Below are 15,140 nucleotides of genomic sequence, written 5' to 3'. Positions count from 1 at the left end.
TGACGGAGGTTTCCGATGGAGAAGGTATATTATGAACAAATTTGATTTTTTTTTTGAAAAATTGCCCGCATTCATTGAAATTCCAACCATAATTCAATATCTTTTTTTGACAAAGAATGAATTGGCAATGAAGGAATTGGCACTGAAATTTGTGCTCTTTTACAAAAAGTGCCCGTGTTCATCAAAATTCTGATGATTGCGAGCATTACTTAAAAAGCAAACAAAAAGACCAAGAAATTTCAACCATCATTTTCGTGGCCTCTTTCCATTCTCACGTTGTCGCCCTAGCAATGTACTCCCTCCTAGAGTAAGCATACTCCAGGTTTTGGATGAGGCATGTAAACTATTTTGACCGATTAATGCTAGCTCCAAGCAATGTCGGCTCATGGAATAGGGTTTCCAAAAATGGGAGCAATGTCAGCTCATGGAATAGGGCATGCTCCCGGGGGATCAAGACTAATAAGCTTCATTCCCCTTCTTTAATTAATTAGTATTGGTCACCATTTTGCACCTGCAGATAGTGATGTTTTAGATTGTCCATTGGCTTGGGTGCAGGTGTAAAGCTCTGTCAACATCCCCCAACTTGTATGAAAATGGGAGCTTTTAAATGGTACACTAACTATTTGATAGACTGCCTTAGAGAAATTGGAAGCTTTGGAACAAGGTATGAACATCTATTATATGATAAATAATAGAGGAATTTTGTCACATGTTGCAACTACAATTGCTAGGCTACATGTTTTAAAGATGTTTTATATCATAGAATCAACATTCCAATGTCTATTAATTTTTTAAAAATTTGGATACCATATTCCTAACTGATGTCTATTTTCATGAAACTATTCCTTTAGGCAAGCAAAAAGAGCCTTAAAAAACTACACAAGGCTTAAACCATTATTCATAGCCCCTAGAAAATCTTTTCATTACCAAAAAAACCTATTCATACTTGAAAACATTATTCACACCTTAAACATTGTCCATACCTAAGACATTAATCACAACATCAAATAATATTCATAGTGTAAATAAACACTATTCATAGTTCCAATGCAATCATAGGATCTATACATAGGCTGACTACCAAGAGATATGCTATTGATTTTCTGAAGACATTAGACAGTCACTAACTGAAGCATATATCTCAAAATTACAATGAAAGATGAGGTTTGAAGAACCTGATTAAGCTATGCCCAATTCTAGTGATGTAAACACTAGCATTACTCATCCAAAATAAAGCCATGTTAGAGTTATGATCTTCAATACTTTCTCTTAGACAAAGGATAAAATTAAAAAACCACATGATTACTACAATAAATCTATTTTCTTATTAAAACTATAAATAATTACATTAGATATATATTCCACATAAAGAAAATAAATGATGAAAATCATTTGTGTCATAAATAATGAGATCAACAACTAAAAATGGGAAAATAATATCCTAATTATGACTCACTAATTAGTATAAGATACTATTTCTAGTATTATACTAGGATAAATATTCAAAAATTATAATTATTACACTAATACATATATCACTCTCATGCCTTCCTTAATTTGATATAAGGCCCCTCTATCCAAATATGAAGTCTCAAGGGAGTTGTATGTGTCAATTATTCAAGCTTCTTCTAAATATATTCCAACCTCTTCTTCCAACACATGTCTTGATGATGGTTGAGGATCTTTAATCTTTGAAAATATGAATGAACACACTCCTCTATACATGATTTAAATACCACATTTAATTATAAACATGGATGCAATGGACATGATTTAGGATGTGTGCAATTAAGTGTGGAGGTTCATGAGAAATATACATTACATTTTTATGAAGAAGATTTAGGTTTCTATCCTCCTCCTTTGTTGGCATCCCCTCCCCCATTGTGTAATATATCTATGATTTTTGCAACAACTTTTAATCACAACATGAGATAATTTTGTATGAGTTTCTTAAAGCCAACTTTACTACTCTCCCCTTGAAAAATTGAAGGAAAAACCATAAACAAAATTAGGACAATCCTTGTTTCAAGCATCATCAACTATTCCACTAACGAATGTCATGATTTGGAGATTAAAATCAAACAAGTTATTGTAGTTCTAGTAACATTTAAATAATAGGTGACAATGAGTTATACACTCGTCATATCCCTTCTAAATGAAAGTTATAACCTATTATCTTTTTATCTTGCTATATGACATTGGTGGATTAATTACCTATTAGGGGCTCATTGTCATTCATGGTACTACTATTTCATGTGCAATCATACTTGGGATGCAACTTATAAATAGCCTAGTTCTTCTTGTATCTACATTGTGGAGCAAGAATAATAGTTGTCAATTGTTCCTCTTTTTTAAGGATCCACTTTACCTTTGTTGATTTTTATCTTTTATAACTTGATATCCTTTCTTGCATAGAATTGTCCTCAATCCAAATTCTCTCCTTGCTTGGATGTGTGTGTTCCTTGATTAGGACCTCTTTCTTTCTTGAAATGATATGTATTTTATCAACCATCACTCCTTAGTGATAGAAAGTGTGCACTGCTTCATCAAGGATACCATTTCCTAGCAATATGGAAGGTTTGTATTCTTAATCTCCTGCCCATTTCTTAATTTAATAGATGATATCTTTATTAAATATCTCCTCTATTTATGGAGGTAGACATCTATAGGAAAAGATCTCTTCCTCCCTCTTTAAAATTATCCCTTTACACTTGTTGAAAAATATCTCTTTTACAACTATCTCTTCCTTTCTTATAGCAATGAGGCATGTACACGGATATTTTTTCCTAGCTTGGAATGCATGTATGTTTATTAAGGGTATCTTCTTGGTGTTGAAGGTTCTTATCCTTGATCACTATCTACCTTAAGATATCAACCTAGAGGTATGTTGACATCTTAAGGGTAGGCATATGAGCTCTTCTTTTTCCTCATGTTAATTCATTTATGTTATATCCTCAAACTAGAAGTGTCGTGTTACATAGCACCCCCTAACACATGATTATCATTTTTTTGAGATTCATTACTTGGAATAGCATTGATTAATGCTAGTGTGATCATTTTTGTTGTTTGCACCTTTGCAAGTGTTGCTTATTATTGTTGTTTGTGTTTTGTGTCACTAGAACAACCATTTTTGTAGTAGAGTTTTTGGATTGTCTTGAGAACAAATGATTTTGTTTGTTAATCTTCTCTATCATGGATCACCTAGCATAACACAACTTGCTAGCCAATGAAATCCATGATGTATCATGAATCACCCAACATTACACAACTTGTTATCTAGTAGTATTCATTCTTTTTCTCTTTTCTCTTACCATATGACTAATAGTAAGCATCTCCTTAGTAGACCTAGAAGTCATATCTCTTCTCTTGTGATAGAGTGTTCAAGTAGAATTGTTGGGACTAGGAAGTGCAGATTGACCAGATCCTCCACATGTCGGATGTAGACAAAATGAATGCTTTTTGGATTAGGATGGTACACACAATCTACTATCAAAAGGTTGTCAAAAATTCTTGGGACTAGGAGGTGTGAACTGGCCTAGTCTTCTTCTTTTTATGCCATCAAAATTTGAGTTTGATTGTCATCATTTACTTTGCAAAATTCTTCACATGTAACTCCTGAATCAATTTCTTACACACAAAATGACAAAAATAGGTTTGTTGATGGGGAATTTCCTAGGTCAAACCTTGGGTTGTAAATTAACCTTGAAGTATAATGTTTTCCTTTTGAGGGAAAGGATATATCTAATCGCTTGAAATTGAACATAATACCTTGATGAATCTTTCTTGAATCCTCAGACAAGGTTTTAGGATGTCATGCAGAATGTTGATCATGAATGTTGTGCTTTAACTTGAATTCTCCTTCAATGCTTGATGAATGCTAGATTGCTTGTTCACTTGGAATTGAATTGATTTTATAATTAAGGCATCACTTGAATTGTAGGTAGACCGCTTCAAATGATAGGGTAGGCTTCCTTTTATACCTAATCATAAATAAAGTGTTTGAATTTTTGGAGCTGACTGACATGAAGCTAAATTTTTTTTCGCACACATTGATGGTCGTGCCCACAAAAGGATATGAAGATCACAGTAAAAACCTTTCCTGGGAATTGGGCATTCCAACAGGTGACCATTATCTCTTTCTGTAGACGTTCATTTACTTGTCAAACTAGGGGACGTATACTTTAAATGGCGCAGCAAAATATATGCACTAGGAACTTATTTTGGTCAACTCTTAGCAGAAATACATACTGAAAAGAAATCCTACCTATGCTACAGGAAGGAAATGCAAAGCTTTTTAACTCAACTATGATTTGATTACGACAGAAACCATAATAAATACAACTGAAACACAAACTATGAACTGGCCTTATGCTGCAGGAATAGACACAGTGATGGATTCCTTGTGCTACAGGAGCAATGTAAAGCTGAGTTTGTATAAAAACTTTAAAGATAAAAGCAAACTGAAGCTTAACGAGAAAGAACAACTAACTAACTAGCTACAGATACCTACTAAGTGGGCCCCCTTAGCAAGCATCTCCTGATTACACAGATATGAAACTCAGAACTTCATTGAACTTTATTCATAAAAACAAAATGATATACATTGTTTTGTTGATATGGAAACTAACAACAAACTCTGCTTCTGGTTAAACAGATTCTGTATTTCATTATCATCTTGATTCTTACATGACATCTACTACTCTTATTCTATCCTTCTCTTGCCTCTCTCTCGTGCAGGAGGAGAAGCTTTATTTAAAAATAGAGGAGCAACAAACTAACTAACTCCATTAAAGAAAGACGTGGAAGTAAAACATATCCTCGAATCAAGGAACAAACTTCATAAGTGAGTTTATGCGTTCAACCCGATCCAGAGAGAATCTAGCACTCCACTCTTTGTCATTAAAATTCTTTCCCATGATTTCAGTCAAAGAGTCTTTGTCGGAGCTTCCTTGAAGTCGTGCAGGAAATGGACTTTACTGCAAGGCCGAGATTGACTGCGCTTGACTCGATTATTCTTCAACAACCTGCGAAACAAAAGGTAACAGGCAACAGAAAAGACGTATGACACATACACGATATCCATTCATTAATCACACATTTTAAATTTACTTTATCATTCAAAAATTGTATATGATATACCAGTCATTTTAGGGAGTCAACGGAGCAATAAATGCAATCAAGTCAATCACAAAGAGCTGCAGGAATATAAAATTCTCTTGCTACAGGATATCCCAAAAAGGTTTCACAAAGTCTGAACATCCATGAAAGAACAAAAGTAAAGGCATTTAAAAGTTTTATCAAAACATCCAAATTATGAGCATATTTTAAACTCATCACTGCCCCCTACTTAGCCCAATGCTGGTCCTCCAGCATTAACTTTCCTGGTTGTTTCTCTGAAGTCGGTGGCTGCTACATGACTCTGAAACGGATTTTTAAACTTGCAATAAAATCCTTTGAAATCCCAGCATTTTTCATACCTTTGGTCTTCTAATTCATTGTTGAGTTTTGTAGCCTGGTGAGGATAAAGTGGCCACATTAGCATAGGGGGTCTGAATGTCAGCGGTAACCACAGTTCAAATCTTGTTTGAAGTCCCAATTGAATATATCTGCTGGTTCGTTTGAGAGCTGCTGTAAAATTTAAGGGACTATGCGGTTCTGACTTTCTTAACCCAACAGTTAACCTTTCCCATCTCTTCTCACTTCTGGAGAATGCCAATTTCCAAAATGAATATTGTTGTGCCTGGAATTCATCATATACCTATTTTCTGATATCAAATATTTTCCCTCTTGCTGAAACATTATTAACACCATATGTCAGAGCAAACCAATCTTTCAACATTGCATAAGGATTTGAACTGTGAGATCGTAATGGAACAGGCTCTGTTTTCTCAACTTCCTCATATGTTTCCCATTGCCTGCCATAATTTGTCTCATTTGCTGCCCATGACATAAATGCTCTTAAATGAATATCACCAATATGTAGAAGAGGATTCCATTCTATTTCAAATGTTATTAAAAAGCCATGCAAATAGAATTCGCAGAGAGAATTCCTTAACCAGTTAGGGGTTGCCTGGTATGCTTCATAGAAGTCTTTGGCGTTATGAATTATAGGATCTTGGTTTTTGGAAATTCTCATTAATTGGAACCATAAAAACTATTCTTTAAGGCATAGAGCATAAACTCTAGGTGGGGGTCTACATTCCATAATCTGGTCAGTTACTTTCAACATTTCGTTTGTTTTTGCTTTCAACTCAGCAATTTCTTGCTTCTGACTTTCAATTTTCTTATTTAATTTCTTCTTTTCTATTTCCCATAGACTTTGCTGCATGACAGTCTGGGCTATGTATCGGAAAGTCAGGGTTTGCAATGTAACTATTTCCCAATTAGCTTTAACATATTCTTGAAACTCCCTTAAAAATATTTTCTTATACACAACAATGGCTTTGCAAACTTCAGGATGAGATACAACTTCACTAGGCACATTTGATTGTTCAGTCTATTCTTCCTCTTGCTATAAGATAAATTCTTCTTGTTCTTGTGGTGGAGAAGCCTGTGCTTTCTCCAAAAATTGCATAGCAGCAGTAGCCAAATCATCAAGATTTGGTAACCCTTGCTCATTATGCCCTGTTTCTTTTGTCTCAACTTGTTCCACTTCAGGAACGATCAAACTCTGGGCAGCATTTTCGGACACATTCTGAGAAACATTAAATTCAGACTCAATAGATTCTTCTAAAATTACAATCACCTCTGGTTGTGGTGAAGCAGGAGAGGTCTTAGATTTTTTCCTTGCGGACACCCTTCTTGACACTGATGCGGCAGCAGGAGGAGTTCCGGCAGTTTTCCTCTTCTTTGTTTGCTTAGAGGGCTTTGCCGTACCAGAGGATGATGGCGAACTAGAAATAGCAACAGGCGTTGCTGTAGGAGAAACAACTGCAGGGGAAGGTGCTGCAGGAGAAGGGCATTGCCTTTTCCGAGAACGAGGGTCAGATTCTGGGGACCCTTCTACCTTTGCTTTTCCCTTCTCACTCCTAGTGGCAGACCTAGTTTGAATCCTAGCAGAGGATTCGGGTACGAAAGCTGCAGGACCAGGTGCTACAGGAGTAGATGACCCTTGCCCTGTTTTACTGGTAGATGGACTTTCTTTCTTCTTTTTCTGAGGCCGTGGGGTAAGTACCCTAGGAGGTTGTGGAATTTGCAAACTCTTTTAAGCAACAAATTGTTGCCAGGAGAGAGATGAGACATCCCTTAAAGAGCGCTCAATCAGTAATTTAATGAGACCATGATGAGTGACAGAATTATCTTTTCCTTGTTGAGTTTCGTGGGCATTGTGTTCTAAAAATTTTAACAAGAAATTCGGAACATTTATAACTAACCCATGCCTCATATGGCTCAATAATTTGAAATGATGAGAATGTAGATAGGAAAAACGGCCTTCACAGGTCAAATACCTGATTATGTAAATAGCATACTCTGAATAAGGAGGAGGCAACGATACGCGCTTTCATCCCTGCTTGGAGACTTCCAGAGGTCCATCAGTAGGCATTGAAAACTCGGCCCTTGCTGCTACAGCGTCTGAAGAAAATTTTTCTCCAACGGCTGGAAGCCCAGTTACTTTTGCAATTCTGTTTTTGGTTGCAACAACCATTAGACCCCATACGGTGGCTTCCCCTTCAAAAAAAGGGTCCTCAGAAATTCTGCAGCAGCCTCCTCATTGAAATCATTTAAGCTCAAAAAATAATTTAACCATCCACAGAGGCTGAATGCGTGGACTGTTTGCGGATTTTGCAATAATGTTTCATGAGCTGTAGGCTGATGTCGCACCAACTGACCACCCATGTTTTCAGTTTTCCTTCAGCTGAACTCAATTCCTTGGTGAAGATTCAAATTCACTGCTTCCCTTCTGTTCTGGTTTCTTTCTTTTTTCGTGCCGTCACATTACTTTCTTTCTTTTCCAAAAATGAACTTTTTTGAACAAGCAGTCTTAATCATGATTATGCAATAAAGAAAGACATGCGATCATAGTTGGAAAGTACCAAAAAAGTATTAAAGAAGATTATTTTGTAGTTATGGCAGCGACGAAAAGACAGGTTTTAAAAGATAGATTACCCCGCCCCCTACTTAAAATATGACATGTGTCCTCACATGTCGCAAAGAATAGGCAGAAGTTCAGGCAATAATGACCAGTACATGCATATCAGAAAATGAATAGAATGAAATAAATCAAATATGTGATAAGAAAAGATATGGCGTACCTTTGATAATTGCACGTACGTGTGAAGAAATATGACGGCAACTGCATAGATTGACAAGTGGAAAAGATATTTTAATTAAGCTTGATGCGGATGGATGACGTGGATGGGTGTAATGGGTGGATGAAATGAATAAATGAAATGAATGGATGGAAGTGAAAGAAGTGAAATGGGGGCGATAAATGAGAATGGAGAAAAGGGGTTTCCTTTTGCAAAAAAAAAAAAAACCTTTATTATGGGCATGCTTTTTAAAAATTACGGTGACGCTGCAGGAGAAAGGCAAAAGCCTTCGGCTGTAGGAAGAGTATTGGGAGGAACCTGAATGAACTGCTGCATGAATTATTCCTTGGAGACTGGTTTGTGGTATAACCAGAGTCGGTGGCCATTCACCAGCAATTTGAAGCAGATTGGGTCTATTGTTACCAGCTGTACAGCTCCATTGTCGAACACATTTTCAACTTCATAGGGGCCTAGCCAATGTGTTGTGAGCTTACCTTGGTTTTCTTGATATCTGGAATCATATAACAGAGCCCAATCTCTAGTAGAAAATTTCCTGGTTTTGATGTGCTGATCATGCCATTTTTTCCTTTCCTGTTGGATTGCTTCTGTATGCTGCAGGGCGGCTTTTCTCATTTCATCCAAAGCATTTAGCTGCAGGAGACGGTCCTTCTGTGCTTCAGATATGTCTATATTGAGTTCAAGAGCTGTCCTCAAAGTTTTGTGTTCAAATTCTATGGGTAACATGGTTGTTTTCCCATAAAGCAGCTCAAAAGGTGTAAACCCAGTTGTTGTTTTCCATATAGTTCTGTAAGCCCAAACTGCTTCAGGAAGTCTATTGCTCAAATCTTTTCTATGTATCTGTACTGTCTTTGTGAGGATCGCCTCAATTTCTCTATTTGTTACTTCTACCTGACCATTGGCTTGAGGGTGATAAGGGCTGGACTTCCTATGTTTGATTTTATATTCATTCATTAGTGCTATGATGAGATTAGATGTAAACTGAGCTCCTTGATCAGTTACAAGCTCTCTGGGAACCCCAAACCTTGTGAAAATTTGTTCATATAGAAACTCAGCAACTTTGTTATCTCGAGCATGAGCCATAGCTGTTACCTCAACCCATTTTGTTACATAGTCCGTGCAAACTAGAATTTATGACTTTCCATTTGATGGTGGATCAATTGGTCCTACAAAATCCATCCCCCATTTATCAAAAGGGGTGACTATTATCTGTGGATGTAGTGGCATTTCATCGGACTTAGTTGGTCTTCCCATACGCTAGAATTTGTCACATTTTCTTGTATAGGCCACAACATCCTTATGTAATGTTGGCCAGTAGTACCCTGTTGTAAGAACTTTCATTAATGTTCTTTTTGCTGCAAAATGTCCTCCACATGGTTCATCATGGCAAGCATGCAATATGTCATAAGTTTCATCTTCTCTTACACATCTTCGCATTACCTGATTAGCTCCAGTATAAAACAAACTATTTGCAATCTAGGAAAAGTTAAAACTTTTCTCTATTAACAACTTCTTTTCTTTTGGAGAAAAGTAGTCTGGTATTCTGTTTGCTGCTAGATAATTGGCAATGTCTACATACCAGGGTATATGTCTAGTGACGGAAAATAAGTGTTCATCTAGGAACTTATCATCAATGATCTCATGTTCAACAGGTGTAGCTGATTGAAGTCTTGATAAAAAGTCAGCTACAACATTAGCTCTCCCTAGTTTGTCAATTATGGAAATATCAAATTCTTGTAACAACAGGAGCCAACGTGCCAACCTACCAGAAATGGCAGGTTTGTTCATCAGATATTTGATTGTTGCATGGTCAGTATGGATGAATATCTGATAACCTGTGACATAATGTCTAAATTTATTCAAAGCATATACTACTGCAAGCAACTCCTTTTCTGTGACAGTATAGTTGAGCTTAGGACCTTGAAGGTTCTTGCTGATAAAGTAAATAGCATGTTCAACTGAATTTTCTTTCTGATTCAGAACTGCTCCTATGCCAAATTCAGAAGCATCAGCATGTATGTGAAAAGGGAAATTCCATTTTGGACTTTGAAGAACAGGGGCTTTAGTAAGCAAGTCCTTTAATTGCAGGAAGGATTTTTCACAGGCCTTTGTCCACTCAAATTGGGAATCCTTTGTTAACAGAGCATAAAGTGGACTGACAATTTTACTGAAGTCTTTTATAAACCTTCTATAATACCCTGCATGACCAAGAAAACTTCTGACATCTTTCTATTTTGCAGGAGTTTGTAAATTCTGAATTACTTCAATTTTAGCAGGGTCAACCTGAATTCCATTTTTTTGAAACATGATGACCTAGAACAATACCTTCTTCCATCATTAGAAAACACTTCTCACTGTTTAGAGACAAATTTTTCTCTCTACATCTTTTCAATACTTTTTCTAAATTTAGCAGTGCTTCTTCAAATGTGACTCCATAGGCAGTGAAATCATCCATGTAAATCTCCATACATTCATGAGATATATCAGCAAAGATACTAATTACTACTGTTTGAAATGTTGCTGGCGCATTGCATAAGCCAAAAGGCAAGACCGAATAAGCAAATGTTCCCCATGGACAGGTAAAAGTGGTCTTATCTTGATCTTCAGGGGCTATTTTTATCTGATTGTATCCACTGTAACCATCCAAAAAGGAAAAATATCTTTTGCCAGACAGTGAGTCTAATACTTGATCTACAAAAAGGTAGTGGAAAGTGATCTTTTTTAGTAGCATTGTTCAATTCTCTGTAATCGACACATACTCTCCATTTTTCACCTTTCTTGGGAACAATAACTAGGGGAGAAACCCATTGACTATCAGAGATTGGATAAATAAAGCCAGCATCAAGCAATTTTTGAAGTTCACTTTTAACTATTTCCCTAAGTGCTGGATTTACTCTTCTTTGAGGTTGTCTAATTGGTGAACAATCTTCTTTGATATATATCCTATGAGTACAAACTCAAGGATCTATTCCTTGCATGTCCCCATATTCCCATGCAAAAGCTTTATGTTGTTCTTGTAGCATCTTTAATAGGTCAGCCTGTTGAGACTGTGACAGCTTATTATTGATATTCAAACAATGACCTTGAGACAATTCTATCTGTTCCGTGAAATCACTCATAGAGTCTACAGGTAATGTTTGTATCTCTTGTGGAAGCAAATTATGAAAAATCACTGGAAGTTTAGGAAGTCAATTTTCAGAATCTGATTGCTGCAGGAAATATTGTAAATGAGTATCATTTGGTTCAGATGAACCACCTTTATCAAAGTTGTTTTGTAGAATTTGAAACAATAAGGCATCTTCACTCTGAAGTTGTGAGAATGGGTCATTTTGAATCATCATTAACTGAGCCAAGGAATTGGTTTCTTCAATTTCCTCCCCCACATCTGGCCAAACAGGTTGGGACAAATCTGGCTGAGGTCTAGCAGGAGGATACAGAGCCAATTTCTTTGTGGACTGCCCATCAGAAATGGTCATATCTCCAGAATGGCATCCTATAAAAGCATCGGCAGTTGCTAACCATGGTCTACCAAGAATAACTGGATACCCTCCTAAAGTTTCCTTAACTGATAATATTGTGAAATTAGCAGGGTACTCCCAAGATTCAAGAATGACAATTACATCTTCTACAATCCCATCAGGCTTAACTGTGGAACTGTCTGCAAGCTGCAGGACTGTGGGTGTAGACCTAATGTTTGAAATGTTCAGGGAGTCCATAGTATGCTTTGTCATGACATTAATGGCAACACCTAAATCAATTAAAATATTTTTTACAACTTGGCCATTTACATTTATCTGTACTACAGGACTTCTAGGGTCAATATATTTTGGAATAACTACATTTCCCAACATTATATCAGCCAATTTTCCTAAGACATGAATCGTTTGAGGGCCCTTTTTCTTTCATCCAGGCTTCTTTAAATAGGCTTCTTTAATAGCTTTTCCAAAAATAGGAATATCTTTAATAGCCTGAAATAAAGGAATTTGAATCTGCACATTTTTGAGCTGATCCATAATGTCTAAAGTGGGTTGTTCCATGGGTTTATATGCAGTACTTTGCAACCTCTGAGGAAAAGGTGGGTTATCCTGATTTTGCAGAATAGGCTCCTTAAGAACGGTATCTGTTATTGGCATGTGCTCAGTAGGAACAACAGGTGTAGTAGGTTCTTCATGGGGAGGATTTGATATTTCAGTAATCCGAAGCGGTTTTGGAGCAGGGAAAGTAGTTCCAGACCTCAAATGGATGTCATTAATGTTTAAGGCATAAGCTTGATATTGTTTGGCTTCGGCAAGATACGCAGGCTGCTGAGGTTTATTATTGGGATTGGGCATTGGCTGGGCAGGCATAGGCGTTTGTTTCGGAGGTCCAGGGTTTGTGACAGTTACTGCAGGAGGTGGCATAAGGGCTTGTGGTTGCGGTTGTGGAAGCTACAGGAATCCAGAGGATTGGTTTTGCCATTGTTGAGGGCCTCGCCATTGAGAATTTTGCTGCCAATTTCCTGAAAGTGGGGTCCATTGCCCCTGTGGCTGCTGCCATCCTCCTTGAGGGGGTTGCCATTGCTGGTTCTGATAATTAGGCCAATTTGGTTGAGGTGGGTTCCAGGATGGTGGTGGTCCATATGCATGTTGCCATTGATTATTATATCCAAAATAAGAATTACCAAAAGTTAAAGGGTCTTGAGGAATACCTCGTCTCTGGGCCCATGGTCTCCTTTGTGCAACAAAGAACATGTGATCATCATCTCCTTCTACTGGCTTAAAGTCAGTAGGTAGTTGTTTAGCTTCCAAATTAGCCACCATCTTGCATCTGCAATCACGCTTCTTTTGTCTGCAGTATGGACAAAACTCGGCCAAAACTGCATCAGCCTCCTCATGTTTCTTTCGAGCTTGCATAGTGTCCAGTTGCGTAGCCATATTATTAATGATGTCCTGCTTGAAGTCAGATAGCAAATTTGTTGTCTCTATTCGGGAAACTCCGCCAGAAGAAGACTTCCCTATTGTAGCATGATGACCTCTACCTTTCTTAACTATTGCTCGAGAGTAGTTAAGACATATTTTCTTTATATCATCCCAAGGCACCTGGGTTATATCACCTCCTCCTATCAGGTCCAGGGCATCTATACAAGCATCACTGATTCCCTTTAGAAACAACAGTTTCTGAGAGTTCTCATTGAGAGTATGGTTTGAGTTCCTCTGTAGTGCAAACAAGAATCTAGAAATGTAATCTTCCAGACTTTCATCCTTCTTCTGCTAAATTCAGAATATATCATCACCCTTGCTGGCGCTCTTACAATATTCCTTATACTTTTCAAGGAATTTTGTCTGCATGACCTCTCAACTATCAACTACACCTCTTCCCAGACTCATGAACCATCTGAGAGCTCCTTCCTTCAAGGTGGAAGGGAATAACTTCAATTTATAAGCGTCTGTGTTGTAGTCATAACTGCGACAGAGGACATCAAATTCAAACAGAAAGGTTTCTGGGTCCTCTGTGACCAGGCCATAAAACTTTGGAAGCAAAGAAGAGGGAATGTTTTTAAGATTGTCAGTATCTCCCTAGGGAACAATAGGAAACTCAAATGCAGGAGGCGGATTATTGGGTTGATTATTTGCCATGTTTGGTTGCTGGAATAACAGAGTGAATGGATTTTCCTCAGGTTCGTTGTCAGCTGGATCAAATGGTAGTTCAATAAATAGATTTTCAGGGATGAACCTTCCTAGCGCCTCTCTTCTTCTTCTATGCATGCAATATAATGAATGGTGGCTTGAAAAATCTAGAAAATTTTACTAACAAGCTAAACTAATGCCAAAAATGACTTCTGATAAACTCCTAGCTAGATGCCATCCCCGGCAACGGCTCCAAAAATGATGGTCGTGCCCACAAAAGGATATGAAGATCACAGTAAAAACCTTTCCTGGGAATTGGGCATTCCAACAGGTGACCATTATCTCTTTCTGTAGACATTCATTTACTTGTCAAACCAGGGGACGTATACTTTAAATGGCACAGCAAAATATATGCACTAGGAACTTACTTTGGTCAACTCTTAGCGGAAATACATACTGAAAAGAAATCCTACCTACGCTACAGGAAGGAAATGCAAAGCTTTTTAACTCAACTATGATTTGATTATGACAGAAACCATAATAAATACAACTGAAACACAAACTATGAACTGGCCTTATGCTGCAGGAACAGACACAGTGATGGATTCCTTGTGCTGCAGGAGCAATGTAAAGCTGAGTTTGTATAAAAACTTTAAAGATGAAAGCAAACTGAAGCTTAACGAGAAAGAACAACTAACTAACTAGCTACAGATACCTACTAAGTGGGCCCCCTTAGCAAGCATCTCCTGATTACGCAGATATGAAACTCAGAACTTCATTGAACTTTATTCATAAAAATAGAATGATATACATTGTTTTGTTGATATGGAAACTAACAACAAACTCTGCTTCTGGTTAAACAGATTCTGTATTTCATTATCATCTTGATTCTTACATGACATCTACTACTCTTATTCTATCCTTCTCTTGCCTCTCTCTCGCACAGGAGGAGAAGCTTTATTTAAAAACAGGGGAGCAACTAACTAACTAACTCCATTAAAGAAAGACGTGGAAGTAAAACATATCCTCGAATCAAGGAACAAACTTCATAAGTGAGTTTATGCGTTCAACCCGATCCAGAGAGAATCTAGCACTCCACTCTTTGTCATTAAAATTCTTTCCCATGATTTCAGTCAAAGAGTCTTTGTCGGAGCTTCCTCGAAGTCGTGCAGGAAATGGACTTTACTGCAAGGCCAAGATTGGCTGCGCTTGACTTGATTATTCTTCAACAACCTGCGAAACAAAAGGTAACAGGCAACAGAAAAGG

This window comes from Cryptomeria japonica, chromosome 4 (assembly GCF_030272615.1).
Source record: "Cryptomeria japonica chromosome 4, Sugi_1.0, whole genome shotgun sequence".
NCBI classification, from domain to species: Eukaryota; Viridiplantae; Streptophyta; class Pinopsida; order Cupressales; family Cupressaceae; genus Cryptomeria; species Cryptomeria japonica.
Note: the sequence above shows the minus strand (reverse complement) of the source record.